General features: G+C 42.5%; 1 protein-coding gene across 2 annotated transcripts in view; it reads right to left on the bottom strand.

Moving 5' to 3' along the window:
* The window catches only part of REEP1 (receptor accessory protein 1), a 72638-nt gene that overhangs the window by 44099 nt on the left and 14454 nt on the right, over positions 1–14085 (bottom strand). The window lies entirely within an intron of this gene.

Here is a 14085-nt window from a genome sequence, read left to right as displayed (position 1 = left end):
CATTTTCAAGTCTGAAAGGGATACTGTCAGCTTCAAGATTTCAGGTAAGAAAGAAATAAAGATCTGTAAGTTAAAAATAGCACTACTGAGAAAAAAACGTTGAGTGTTTTTTATATTAAATCCTCTCTGCATCACTGCCTAGCTGCTTATTCACTTTGATTATTCTGGACATATGCATAAGCTTGTCAAAACCACTTTTCCCTGCCCAGTTTTCAGTCAGTTTTATTCAATGCAGCAGGATGATGCTGCAAAGTCAGAATTTAATAGATTGCAGAGGAATGTTTATTGCCTTGCAACTACACCTCTTTCCACTGGAGCTTTTGCCTTAAATTCACACAGCTGTTTCTGCTGCTCTTGGGAATGGAAATGATCAATGTTTCAATCCCTAATTGTGGAGCCACATGGACCCACAGTTGTTTTTCCCATCCTGCCAGCAGCGATTGTGCGCCATGGGACTCATAATTACAGTTGAGCCCATTATGCGCATAAAACATTAAAAATTAACATTCTGGGATATGGTGTAGCATTGTACTTCCCGTAGCTCAAGAAGGTATTTGTGAAAGAATGGGGTGAGCCAGCACACATCTTGATTTCCAAAGCAGTGACTGAAGACAATTTGCCAGCTATTCATCACGCTTACTGTAGCATAGCTTAGCAAAACCTGAAGCACAATGCAGACTTCAGAAAAGCAGCCACTGAGTGAGGAGATTCAGTATTATACAGAGGCTTCACACTGGCTTCAAAAAGCTTTGCAAGAACCCGTCAGCTCTGAACCTCTTTCACCTATAGGGGCTGTGCTATATGCAAGCTTTAGATACAAATGTTCAGAAAGATTCTGGAAACAAAATGCATATTTGACCCTTGCAGTATCTTAAAGACAAACTGCAACACCCGTTAAGGCAAGGAAGAACACACAGACAATAGCCTGATCCTGTTCTCACTGAAGCTAACAACAAATATTCCCTCTGAGTACAATGATAGCAGGACCTAATCCAAACAAGTTTGAGCTCACAAAAGGAAGAAAGCTCCACAATATTCAGAAACTAACAGCCGAGCACAGGAATAACATTTTTGGCTCTGCTTATAAAAAGTACCACATTTCTGTCCTTCCTTCTTGGCCCAGGCTGGCTGCTATCTCACGCTTTTATTTCCTGCAAATAACTGAATGATTGATACTTGTTTCCTCAGTTTGTGCTGATAACAGAAAGCAACTGAATCCTGAAGAAGTTTACAGAATCAGTGGAAAATAATTAGTTGCAGACAATAAACACTTGAAAAAAAATCCTGTGAGGGAAGGAAACTCTGTAATGCTTTTGCATATGCAGAGCAAGAGACAGTTAATAAGGTGATGTGCTCTCCCTAAATTGGAGACTGAGAGTTTCACTGATTTGTTTTGTAGCATATTGTGTGCATATATGGACATTTATTACTGCTATGGTTTACCCGACCAAAAACTGTTTTAAGGAATGTTGGCTCCCAGTCTTGTCATTGCTGTAGCTTACTATATGGCTTAGAGTTACTTATCTCCCATTTGTAGGGTGGACCCAGAGGTTAAAAGACACCCAGTCATTTCTGTAAAGCATATTCAGGGTCTTGGAAAGAAACACCTGCACATGGGCATATTCCAGTCATCACTGGGCTCTGGATCAGGCTTGAATACAATTGATGTAATTCAAACATACATGTCAATCTCTTCCCTCAGTCCTTCTCCCCTGCTGAAGACAATACTTCTCTCTTCCCTATCATCCAAGCTTCCTGTGTAATTAAAGTTATTGTTGATTCCTGTCTTCCTTCATCCCCATGCTCAGACTGTCGCCAAATCCCTCCTCCTGCACACTACACACAAAAGCAAGGCTGATTCTTTGTCCCTCTGCCCAAGCCAGTAAGTCGTTCCTTGCCCAAGCCTCCTTTCCAGTCTCCTGTGCTTTACTGATCTCTACCCTGCCTGGATGCAATAGTGTTTAAACCTCTTCCCCCTGCCTCTCACACACACATGCACACAGAGGCTACCAAGCTGAACTAATATTCTTCCATTTGCCTTCCAGTACCTGAAAAATGTTGCTCCTAACTACTGGTGGTTTGGTCTTTTATCACATCTCACCTCAGTCTCTTCTCTCCTTTAATGACTGTAGTGCCACCAGCTTCTTACTCTGCTGTTCCTTGTATATCTTCTCCCACAACCTGGAGCTCCTGTGCTTCTTGCTCCTCTGTTGCATATCACCCCATCACCTCCAAAACAAGCTGTTCCCTGACAGTTATCCTGACAGCCCACAGTTTGAGAGGTAGCAGCCCAAACCACACAAATTCCAACCATGTCACTCACCAGTTCCTCCTCTCCCTCTGCAACACTCCAGTTCTACCTGATGTTCTCTGAACCACACCACAAGACCTTCATGTTCTCTCACACATCCCCAATATTGGAGCAAGACCTCCAGTTCCCTCCTGCAACTGCCACCTGACCCTGACACGTGCTACAACCTACAAGCTACACGTGCTTCCATGGTACATGCATTGACTGCCTGACTGGTGCCTGCCAGCTGGAGAGCCACATTAACCACCTACCTATGGAGTTAACACTGCAGCTTTTACCTCCTGGCAGACACTGCTATGATACAACCTCCTCTCCAGCATATAATTCTTATGAATAATGTCAAAACTTAATATCTGAGACCTCTCTGACCCATCCATCTATTTCAGCCACAATCACTTTGTGGATGCAACTGTTAGCAGCAGTGGAAAAACAGACTGATTAAGCCTTATTTCCTTAGGAAACCAGGCTACAAACACAGCCAACCCACTCCCCACCCATTTCCATCTTTTAAAACTCCTCTGAATGAGCTATGTACCCTGGAAAGCCTTGGCTCTTTTACCCTCCTAGTGCAAAAGCAGAAGTAGACATCCTGATCAGCAAACCTCTCAGAGTTTGATGTAGTAGTTGCCACGTTTAAAGCTACAGAAATGTGTTCCTATAGTCTAGGCTAAAACAAACACATACCCTCAGGGTATAAAGAAGAGCAAGGAAGTAGTGACATTCATCAGTGAATTAGGAAAAGCTCACTTGCAGCACTAAACCAATAATCACAACAGTCTAACAATTCTTACACTGCTCCACGCTGGAAGTCTACATCAATTACAATCGCCTTGAAAAAGGACAAAACAGCAGCTGTAAAGAAATCACTGAAGAGTCAACTAATTGTGCAACAGGAGGCAAAAATCTTAGTAAAAGGTTAGTCTGCCTAAAGAATAGGATAAGGATTAATGCTGAAAATCTTATAATCCTATTAGGCACAGCAGCAACAGCAATCCCCAATCTGGACCGCTACATGAGCTTCTGGTCAGGGACAGGGCAGAGGCAGGAGGGGAAAGGAGAAGGGCAACAAAGTATGTGGAAATGCACCAAGGAAGACTCATAAGAGCAACTGTAAATGCTGTAATTGTTTCTTTTGCAGCAAAGACAAGTAACTGAGGTTATTTGTTCCTACTCCTGATGCACTGTAAGGGGATGTTCAACTGAATCAAGAGAACAAAGTCAAAAAGGAGGAGAGAAACCCTCTCTATCACCACTAGTTAATCTGTGGAACCGAATTTATTCACGTATTTATTTATATAATTACATTACATAAGACGGGTTTGGTTTTGGTTCCATTATTCAAGTTTACTATTAAATGAGACGGAAGAGGACAAAGTTTCCCACAATGTGGAGTTTCCTGATTATCAGGGGAATATTAAAGCAACTGAACTGTTGGTTCCCCCTTAGCAATCTCTGTCATATGCCAGGGAAGCAGCTGCATCATCACCAAACCTCCTTCTGTCTCCACTTGCCAGTACAGCCACAGCCAGCCCTGGGTATTATACCTTTATATTCCTTCTCTGGATTTGCTAGCACAGTGATCCGACCATCCCAGAGCACAGGTTAACCCAGACGTGATAATATTCCTAATAGCATCTAGGTTATAACGTGGGGATCAGCATCAGAGCTACTACCAGGACCTGGGAAGGCCCCACATGACATCCTGAGTTCTGATGATTTGCTGATACTATTTTCCTCATGAGGGGCCTGGACCTACAGCCATTTACCTGTGAAATTAAGTCTCACATTCCATACAGGAGCCGCTGACAAAAACTGAGAGACTCTCAACGATTCTCAAAGAGTACTGGCCAGGGCTCAGCTTACCTCCAGAAATGCCTGCATATCCATTCTCCTGATTATTTTTAACCACATAGGTATTTTCTGGATGGTAACCTATTGTTACAATTATACCAGCACCGTGTCATTCACATCCCAAGTTTTGCTCATCTGGTTACCATGCCACCAGCAGTGTTTGGGCTGCCCAAATATTTAGAACACTGTACTACTACAACGCAAATAGAACAGCCCTTCTTTTGCCCATAAATAACTAATGTTTCCATATCATCAGCACACAGCAGCCAAGATGGCAAACTTCTGCTCAAACACAGGGATGGACACATTTAAGAATCACTGAAATATTTCCTATTTCCTCAATATGTTCACTGGCTAGTGTGTGCTTTTTACGCACGGAGCAACAGCTGAGCTGTCAACACGCCAGCATTTGTTGCTGAAACCGCCAAGAAGGGTGCCAATAGGTTTGCATTCCTTATTATCAGTCCTAATTAATGTTCACACAGTGCCACAGAATAAAAATAAACAGCACTGCCTTTGCACCAAAGGTCCCCAGTTTAAATCCATCAGCTGTGGAAGTGAAAATAAGCAGTGCACAAGGTCAGGGAAAGGGTTAACGTTAGTCCCTTGACAGGCCAAATGCCTGATATCCAAGAAGGGACTGGGGTGGAAGAGGCACCAGCTGCAGAGGAGGTGGTTCAGGGGTGATACTCCCTGGGAGATGGCTCCTGCAGATTCTTTGTGGTCATTCTGCAGCAGGATGGGTCCTGCACAGTGGCTCCAGGGCAGCTGGGCATTTGCCTGTTCACCCTCATGGTGACAGCTGACACCATCCCCACCCTGGCCCCCAGAAGACGTGGGTATCAGCCGTGCCAGCCTGACACCCAGATACAGTCTGAGAATACCTCAGTGACAAAAACATCCTTCAAAGAAACCACAAGGGCCCTGACACCCATGAGACAGATCAAGATCACTTCAAACTCCATTTGCAACTGGAATCAAATATCCTTGTTGGTTTTGTGCTGCAGAGGACAACCCTGCAGCTGTGCCCATGTCACTTGTCCAGTTGTGCACCATCTCCACAAGGTGTGAAGCTCCACTTGAAGAGTCACCCAGCACGTCTCTCTGCTTTCAGAAACATTCCTCCCCGCCACCTCAGTCAGTGACCTGTTTAGCTCCTCTGGGCTGCTGAGACCTTGTCCTCGTGAGTACTTCCGAAGCACCACACACACCCACAGTGCCAAGGAAACAGAGGGCAGGCCCAGGAGAACTCAGTGTCTAACACAAAGACGTTCTGCTTTCCATCCAGATCCAACCTCAGAGTTCTCAGCCACGCTACTGCAGAAGCAAACTGCAAACTTTGTCTTGGTTAATATGACCTAACGGCTAGCAAAACCTAATCTCTCCTCTTGGTGCAATTGTGGGGTAAAGGGACACCCAACTGTCCTTCCAGTAGAAATAGCAAGAGCAAGGGCTGTCCTTGAGGCTTCTAATTTAAGCAGTCTTGATCTTCCCAAAGCAGCACATACTCCTCTCCAGTTGACACCACCTTTTTTCCTTTTTTTTTTTCCTTTTCATTTTCCCCCCTCAGCCAGGGCACTCCTCCCATGGGAGCTGGAAGATGGCCGGGCACGAACAGGTGAAGAGATGTGACAAGGGGGGCGGGTGAAGGAAGTCGCCTTGGCCAGCCTGGAACTATCACACAACTATTACTCATGTTGAGCTCCTGTATTCAGACTTGTCTGAAGAAGGTAAATGTGATTTCCTTTTCCTTACTTTTTGTTACAGTCAGAAGATAAAAATACTCAAATAACAATACTACTGATGGAGAGACCTTGTAAAATACTGTGATTGTTAAGATAATGCATATGATGACTACTAAAACCTGACATTCCTACTGAAACTACCAGCAGTGAAGGGTCTCATAGGGTTCATGTTTAGATTGACACCCTCGAGTATCATATTTAAAGCCCAGGCAAGATTAAGCAAGTACTTCACATTTCCCAGGGTTATTTTCCCAGGCTGTCTTCAAACTCAGGCAGCATTGCATCAGTTTACACACAGGCTAATGCTTCATAGTTTTCTTTACAGCCCTTCAGAACAGAAATGGCCTGTGTAGCTGCTATAAAAATACCCCATGGCTCTGCAGCTATTTTAGGAAGCAAATCTACTGCAGGTAAATGGCTTACTAAGCTGGTCTGTTCTAACTCCTGCTGCCTTCAGTGGATCTCTCTGCCCCAGCAGAGGTGGGCTGCTGATGAGCAAGGGGAGTTTGTTTGCTCCCGAGGCAATGTTTTAAAGGAAGTGTCTGCATGAAGGGTGTGTAACGTTGGTGTGGGGACCCGACCCATGGGTGAGAAGCTGCAGGTTGATAGCAACACCGTGCCTGGCACATGTGACAAGGCTCCCAGCAGCTGCCTGCAAGAGATAGTGTTTCGTGGGCCTCATCGGAGGCATTTGCCCTGTTGCTGCTCTCCCCTCTCTGTGCTTCAGCTCAGCAGGACTGCAGAGAAAGCAGTCCATGGCACGGAGCTTTCTCCCAGTGCTGGCACAGCGCACCGCTTCGTTCAGACCCTTTCAGGGGAGAAGAAATAATTCATCAAAGTGGAATATTAAGGGAAATAAAATCTGTGCCTTTTAGAGAAGAAAACATTCTCTGCTATGTGACGAGGTCAGACCTTCACCCAGCTTCACTGCTCTAAACAGGCAGGGCTTCACATCTGTGTGGCCTTGATGTTTTCCCTATCCAGTAATGACCGTATAGCTCCTGCTTTGAGAGCCCTGTCTTTTTCCAGGTCAGATAAATGGCAATTTGAAAACTAAATGGTATGTTTTACATGGGAAGGGCTGCTTTTCCTGACTCTGGAGAGGGGGATGTTTATGTGGAAAAAGGCTTTTTTAGAAGCACTGACATTATATTCTAGAAATGACAGATGGTCTAAAATCTGTATTGTGAGTTAGCCTACAGATATATGGTAGGCTCGTGATACAAAAAGGAACAGAAAGAGATATATACCTAACCAAACTCATTTCTAGGCTAAAAAAGGTATAAAATATGGATTGCACATCAACAAAGAAGCTCTACGTTATTTTCATACAAAATGACAAAGACCATGCTGCAATTATTGTTCTGGAGTTATTTTAACTGATGCTATGTGAATCAACATTTAGGAAGTGTAAAAATGTACAGAAATCCCAAGTTAGAACCTAATCCTACATTCTGTGTATCCAAAAACTCAATTCAGGTTATGTAAGAGTTTCCCCGTCAAACCATAAGGGCTACCACTGTCTGAGGATATGGTGAGAAACACAAGGGCTCCTATTTGTCTATTCCTCACTGAAAGACAGCTTTAGACTTCTAGTGTTGTACTCATGGGACAGAAAACAGGAATAAAAAATTAAATGGAACTATAACTCATCCAAATCAATTGCAACATAATCTTCTTACAGTAATGTTTCTTCAGCTTCCCAGACAGACTATTACTAGAAGTGCTTAACTCAGTGAAAGGAATATTTTAGCTCCCCGTCATAATTTAAAAATCAAAACAAAAGACCTCTTTGGCTCAAATGTCCAGTCAAAGCCATGAAAAATATTGACTTCCCATGGGTTACCAATGGTTCAATCCACTGAAACAAACAGAGCAGTCCCACAGTTGCTCTTGGCAGCACCAGGTCTCAGAGATTTCCACAAGCTCTTGGAGGAGGATATAAACCCCAGTCAGATCTCTGCACTAACCAAGGAGAGCAGTTTGGTGTAAGAACGGGTACAAGGCATGGTCATGGCCAGCTTGGTGCAGAACAGCCTGAGGCGAAAATCTTACTACTGTATGAGCATTTCTATAAATATGCTAGTAAATTAACAATAAACAGCATAACTCCTTCCAACAGTAACTGACCTTAACTACTTACACCTCTGAGGACTGTAGAACATTAACCAGAAAAACTAGAAGACCAAACATTTGGAGGGACCAGCCACATTGAAAACATGTAAAAATTTTTCACAGAAAGAGTGGTCAGAGAGTGGAATAGGCTGCCCAGGGAGGGGGTGGAGTCCCCATCCCTGGATGTGGTTAAGGGCCGTTTAGATGAGATGTTGGAGGATGTGGTGCAGGGGAGAACTTTGTAGAGTTGGGCTGATGGTTGAACTTGATGATCCCAAGGGTCTTTTCCAACCTGAATGATTCTGTGATTCTATGTAGGACACAACTCTGTTCCAGAGCTGGTATCTAACTCCTAGTTAAGTAAACAAACAAATAAAATGCACACCTATCTTTAAAACATTTCTTCTCACTTTGATAACATCTTTCAAATAAGGATTTCAAAGTGCAGTATAAATATCAGTGACTTGAGTATCAAATCTTCCACTGATTTGTGGTCATTAGTGTTTTATGTCTCTTTTAAATAATAAGGACAGTGAGACTCACTTGAAATTATACAGAAAGCTTATGTCAGAGACACGAGTAGCGCCTAGTTTTAAAGCAAGAGTGTAGGAAAACTAAGGCAAGATGATTCAACAGGTAATATCAAAATATTCAGACCATCTCATCTCCCATTAGTATGGGTAACAGAATGCCACATGCTATGTGTAACAGCTGCGACATTGCAGGGAGTTCACAGGCCACGCAAACCACATTTCTCTTTATGGCCCACAGACACTGATTGGTATTTCTTCTGGGGACTATAACAACATTTTAGGGAGGGGCTGGACACCTGCTTTTTTTACTAGGACCTGCATAAAGAAAGGAAAATGAGACGCTGTCATACAGCTTGAAAAAGACAGACTTCTAGTCTTTTCTTGTACACATTTAACAAGGCTTTCTAGTGTGAATTTAATAGAGTTCTCTCCTCCAAGGTATTTCTCATTTTATTCATCCTTTTTAATCCCTCCATTTTATATGGATAATAACAGCATCTTAATGAAATGCATGGTACAACTGAGATAAACAAGGAGGGAGAGATCTCCAGCTGGAGCTAAACTGATACAGACCAGCCTCCAGTCTGGCCTAAACATAAAGGGGGAAAAATCAGAAGGAAACAAGCCTCCATACTGAAGCCACGGGTCACTAATGAATAATCAATCAGAGCTTCTGGCTACACCTCTAAATTCAGCTTCAACTACCAGTAAAATTACTTTGTCTAATTAAAATAAATTAGAATAAAAAATGACCATTTAGTGGTTAATCCTAAATCACAGTGTTAGGATAAGGGATAAAAACCAGCAGGTAGGAGAGCCTAAATAATACCCTGATCCAGCACCTCTTAGGGCTCCCAGCACAGCATCAGCCCCATGGGGGTGACACCCACCACGACGAGTTAATGGGAGAGGCTTTCTAGAACACCTTACAGACTGGGGGTGGTTAGTACCTACAGGGGTATGAGACTCATTATGGGATGCATGGGCAGACGATGAACTAGGGCTCACACATGAAATGAAAAGCACACCAACATGGCAGTACAGTGGCATCCTCCTTGGTCTTGTTTCACATCTTGCTCCTTCACAGTCCACAATGGTCAGGATGTAAAATACCTACTGAATGTCCTGAAGTTCTCCTGAAGAACATAGGGGACAGACAACACTTTGGCTTCTGTACTACCAAGGAGCTTCATCAGTCACTGGAGAGTAAGTTCTTCCAGAGTTGATTCTGGAGGAACCAGACTCACCCACCATGTAAGGAGGAGCACCAATCTCCTGCCAGACATAAATCATCAGCCTGCTTTCTCCTGTATATCAATGAACAGCAGCTTGGATATTTAAAAAGCCCACCAACACTAAACCAACCCACTGTAAACACCTTTCTTCCCCACCCTCTCCCCCCTGTGAAGAGAAAGAGCAAAACCCATGTGACAGATACCATTTAGTGTGCTACTGGAAACTGTTCAAGTGAAAGAATGGCAAATGTAAGAAATAGATATGTGTCCTTTAGACTAGAATCACAGAGTAATTTAGGTAGAAAGAGATCTCTACAAGTCTTTAATCCAAAACAGGACTAACCTCGAGTTTACATCAGGTTCTTCGAGGCCCCATCTGGTCAAATTTTCAGTATCTCCATCTCTGGACCCCTGTTCAAGTGTTTGCTTACCCCTGCTTTGAAATTTTTTTTCTTTATATCTTAACAAAATTTCCTTTGCTGCAGCTTGGGTTCATTGCCTCTCACCTTTTCACTGAGCACCTCCACAAAAAGCCTGGCTCTATCTTCTCTGTAACAACCCATCATGTTTTTGAAGACAGCTATAAGATCTCCCCTTCATCATCTCTTGGTTCAGGCTGAACAAACTTAGCCTGCTCACCTCTCCTTCTCTCACTTGCAAAATAGAGGGAAACAACCACTTTCCTCAATGAGTTGTCTAGCCCTGTTAATAAACCACCTCTGTCTCAAGATCTGGAAGAAAACAGCACTACACCCTTCCCCTCATCAGAGGTGCAGAAGAGCCAGGGACCAACTCCTTGAATGATGAGACTTTTCCTTGCTGCTTGGAGAATCTTCTTGCTCAGCCACACCACACCCTTCCCTTTGTAAGTGCTGCTGTCCCCAAGGAGCTAAGCTGGGGTCATGGCATGATAATAACAGACGTCACGCTACAGCAAGACTCTGAAAAATGCTCTTTTTAGCCTATTCCAAATGAGCTGTTACAGTACTACAAACCTCACTTAGCTACCTGTAAAACAAAACTTGACTGCCAAGGAAAGTATGTGAAGAATAGTACCTACATTGTTTTAACTCTAGGACTTAACACGGACCAAGTTGCAGTTAGCAAAAAGCTTTAAAAAAAGGAGGCTAGGGAGATGAAATTAATATTTACAAACACTTATTACTTTGATTTTCTTGCTCAGCCATTTTTGGTGAGCTAGAACAGCTAGATTTCCCTTACCTCTACAGCCACATATTCACAGTGTAAGGCTTTGTGTCATTAACTGTGCAGTGTCATTGCAAAATATAATGGTTTTATGGTAATGCTGTTGCATGATTGATTCTTTCATAAAGCCACTAGTAGGGAGGTCATTATCAGCTTTGTATGCCAAACACCACAGCCCATGGTATGTATGTGGAGATAAAACAAACATCTTTTCTTTTGCTAGAGCTGGGAAGCTCATGGAGAAGGTAAATTACCCATACACATGGCTAATAGTCCTGCTATGATCATTTTTAAAAGGATCAGAGGATGCAACATCCAGCAAAGCCTTGATTGAGCTGACACTTATTTAAAGGGCTTCCTTAAATGACAATCTCTGTCACAGTCCCTAAATTCATCCTTTAGAAGTTGGAGAATTGTATTTTCAGGTTAAATGAATAAAGATTAAACGAAACTGTTTCTAAGCAGAGTTATATTCAGCACTTTCAAAGGGTTCACTTATGTTAGTAACAGGACAAACACACATGCCAGGATTCAGGAAGCTTTAATTTCTCTGACCTACTAATTCTAAGAGGCTTTTCAGCACTATAACTGAGTGCATAGCAGGACCCTAGGCACAGAAATATCAGCACCTCGCTAAGTCTTACCATCCTCAATTAGTTCTGTCCAAGCTTTTGGGAAATAGTTACGTTCTTGTATCCCCATTTTACAGATTGGTTTCTCAAAGGCCCAGGTGAGTAATCCCCTGGTTGGACATTCATCATGCAGTGCTGACATGCAAAAGCTGTGTCTGTTGTGCCTTTAACTTGCTGGGGTTGGGCAGGATACTGTCACTGTTTCTGGCTTGGAGCATACCAGCACGCAGTGTGGGTGTACTAATACACTCAGGAGGAGATGCAGTTGCACAGCCTCTGAAATTCATGCCATTCCCTCAGTAATACTTGCATGTTGCCCAGAACCACAGCCCAAGTTAAAAATTTCTGACTTGCAATTCACTTTGCAAGGTGCATGTGACAGATATAACTCATGCAGTTTGCACAGGATTCTAAAATATCCTTGGGTTTTGTTCAAGAAAGAGTATATATGTACAGATATACACATCAGGAGAGAAATATTGAAATTTAGACACATTTCCTCAGCACTCTGGGATGTTTCTTAAAATGCAAGACTTTTCTTCTGAACTTTGGAATCTCTTTACATCTATTTAACTTTCCCATATCATGATTCATTCCACAACTAAATACTCTTCTGCTAGACAATTCATTCCCTGCTCCTCCCAAACCATCTTACCTCATTAAGTATCTCCATGTTTTTGTATTTCTTGACCAACATCTGATCTCCTTGTTTAATTTCTGGTGTTTTCCTATCTTACCATAGCTTCTCCCTGAAGCTTAACAGGTTAAACACTTTCCTGTTACACCAAGGACTCCACATTTCAGTCCCTGTAATGTTTTAGTAAGTGCATTTTGAGTCTTTAAATAAAGGTAAGGCAGAGGAAGGGTTTCTTTTAGCTTCCACCGATTTTTATAGCACTACTACTACTCATTTGCGTTACAGTTTTTAACAGCCAGCTACTATCTAAAGTGCAGAGACTAAATAGCAAGGACAGTATCTCACAGCTATTGAAGTATCTCACAGTACAGCACTTCATACCGAGAGCTTCATGACATCATCTGGAAATGACAAATTGTGGACAGAAAGATTCCTAGGGTAAAAGTCTGTGAAGAAATCTGAGACAACGGTCAGTTTTCAGAGATGATGAACATCTACAGGTTTCATTGACCATGCTGGAAATTAAATGGTTTTCACCATCAGCAGATTAGTCACAGCCCAGGTAGAGCCAGTGTGAGATCTGGAAACAGAAGTCTCAATTTCCAGGCTATGCTTCTGTGCTAGCCTTTATCACTGTCATCATTACACTTAGATGATCTCACTCTGGGAGCGCAGCTCAGTACCATAATACTGCCAGTTCTCACATTTGTTCATTTAATTTCATCGGGTGATTTCTTGGAAGTGATTATAGGAACATCTCAGTTCAAAATAAATTCTCAGACAATGTTTTTTCAGCAAAGAGCACACAAACAATCTTGCAAGTTCAGAGTACAAATCAAAGAATCTATATGCACATACTACAGAAGTCGGGATTTTAAATCCAGTCTCACAATTTGTTGAAGAGGTGAGGGGTTTGACTCAGGTTTTTTTAATCCCTCCAAACAGTAATGCTACCCAGATACTAAATCTTTGTTCTGACAGAAGATGTCATGTTCCCATTTGCATTCAATTTTGATCTCTCCCAGACTTCTCATATCTTTCTGAATTTCAGGCTTTGGCTGAGAGCATTAGAGAGCAAAAGGAATAAGCCATGCCACTCTCTTCTATTCTGCATTTCCCCAAACACAAATGTGTTCAGATCAAAGCCTGTGACACAGGCATAGCTCCATTCTTACACCATGAGGAATATCTCTTTGTTTTGGGCTTGGATAAAAAGCCAGTGCATTTTAGAATGCAGAAGGGTAAAGGCTTTGCCTGTTCTCTTTCTTTTGGCTTAGTGACTTCACCTCTTTTCCCTTCTCACCTTCTCTTACACACATATACCTTGCAGCTGGAAGCTACTCAAAATATAAAATGAAATATAAACTGAGGCTTAGGAGGCAGATGGAGACTTCACAGAAATAACTTTAGAGGAAAGCAAAGGGAAAGACAGCCAATGCTTCCAAGTCCATTACTGAGATTTCTAAGCAAGCAGCTGCTTGAGAAGGCAGCTTGTACTTTTTGTGGGAACACCCACACTGCCTGCTATCTTATGTATGCTTTTCCATTACTTCTTATTCATTGTAATACTGCTGGTTTAAATGCCACAGTCCAGTGTTTGTTCTCCTTCCCAGGCAAGAAGATTCACACAGAAGGATGACAGTGTTTGCAAGTGCCACTCTCTAGAAACAAAGCATTACTATTTTGAAATTAAATAGTTAATTGTTTCAAACACAACATGTAGCTGTATAAAATGCACCTTAAGAACTGGATCTTCACAGACATCAGCCATTCATGGCTTGACTGCCCAGAGTGAGGTTTCTTGGTTTCAAGAATATACC

This window comes from Athene cunicularia (genome assembly GCF_003259725.1).
Source record: "Athene cunicularia isolate RWA chromosome 4 unlocalized genomic scaffold, athCun1 chr4_part1, whole genome shotgun sequence".
NCBI lineage: Eukaryota > Metazoa > Chordata > Aves > Strigiformes > Strigidae > Athene > Athene cunicularia.
This window is presented reverse-complemented; position numbering and strand designations above follow the sequence as displayed.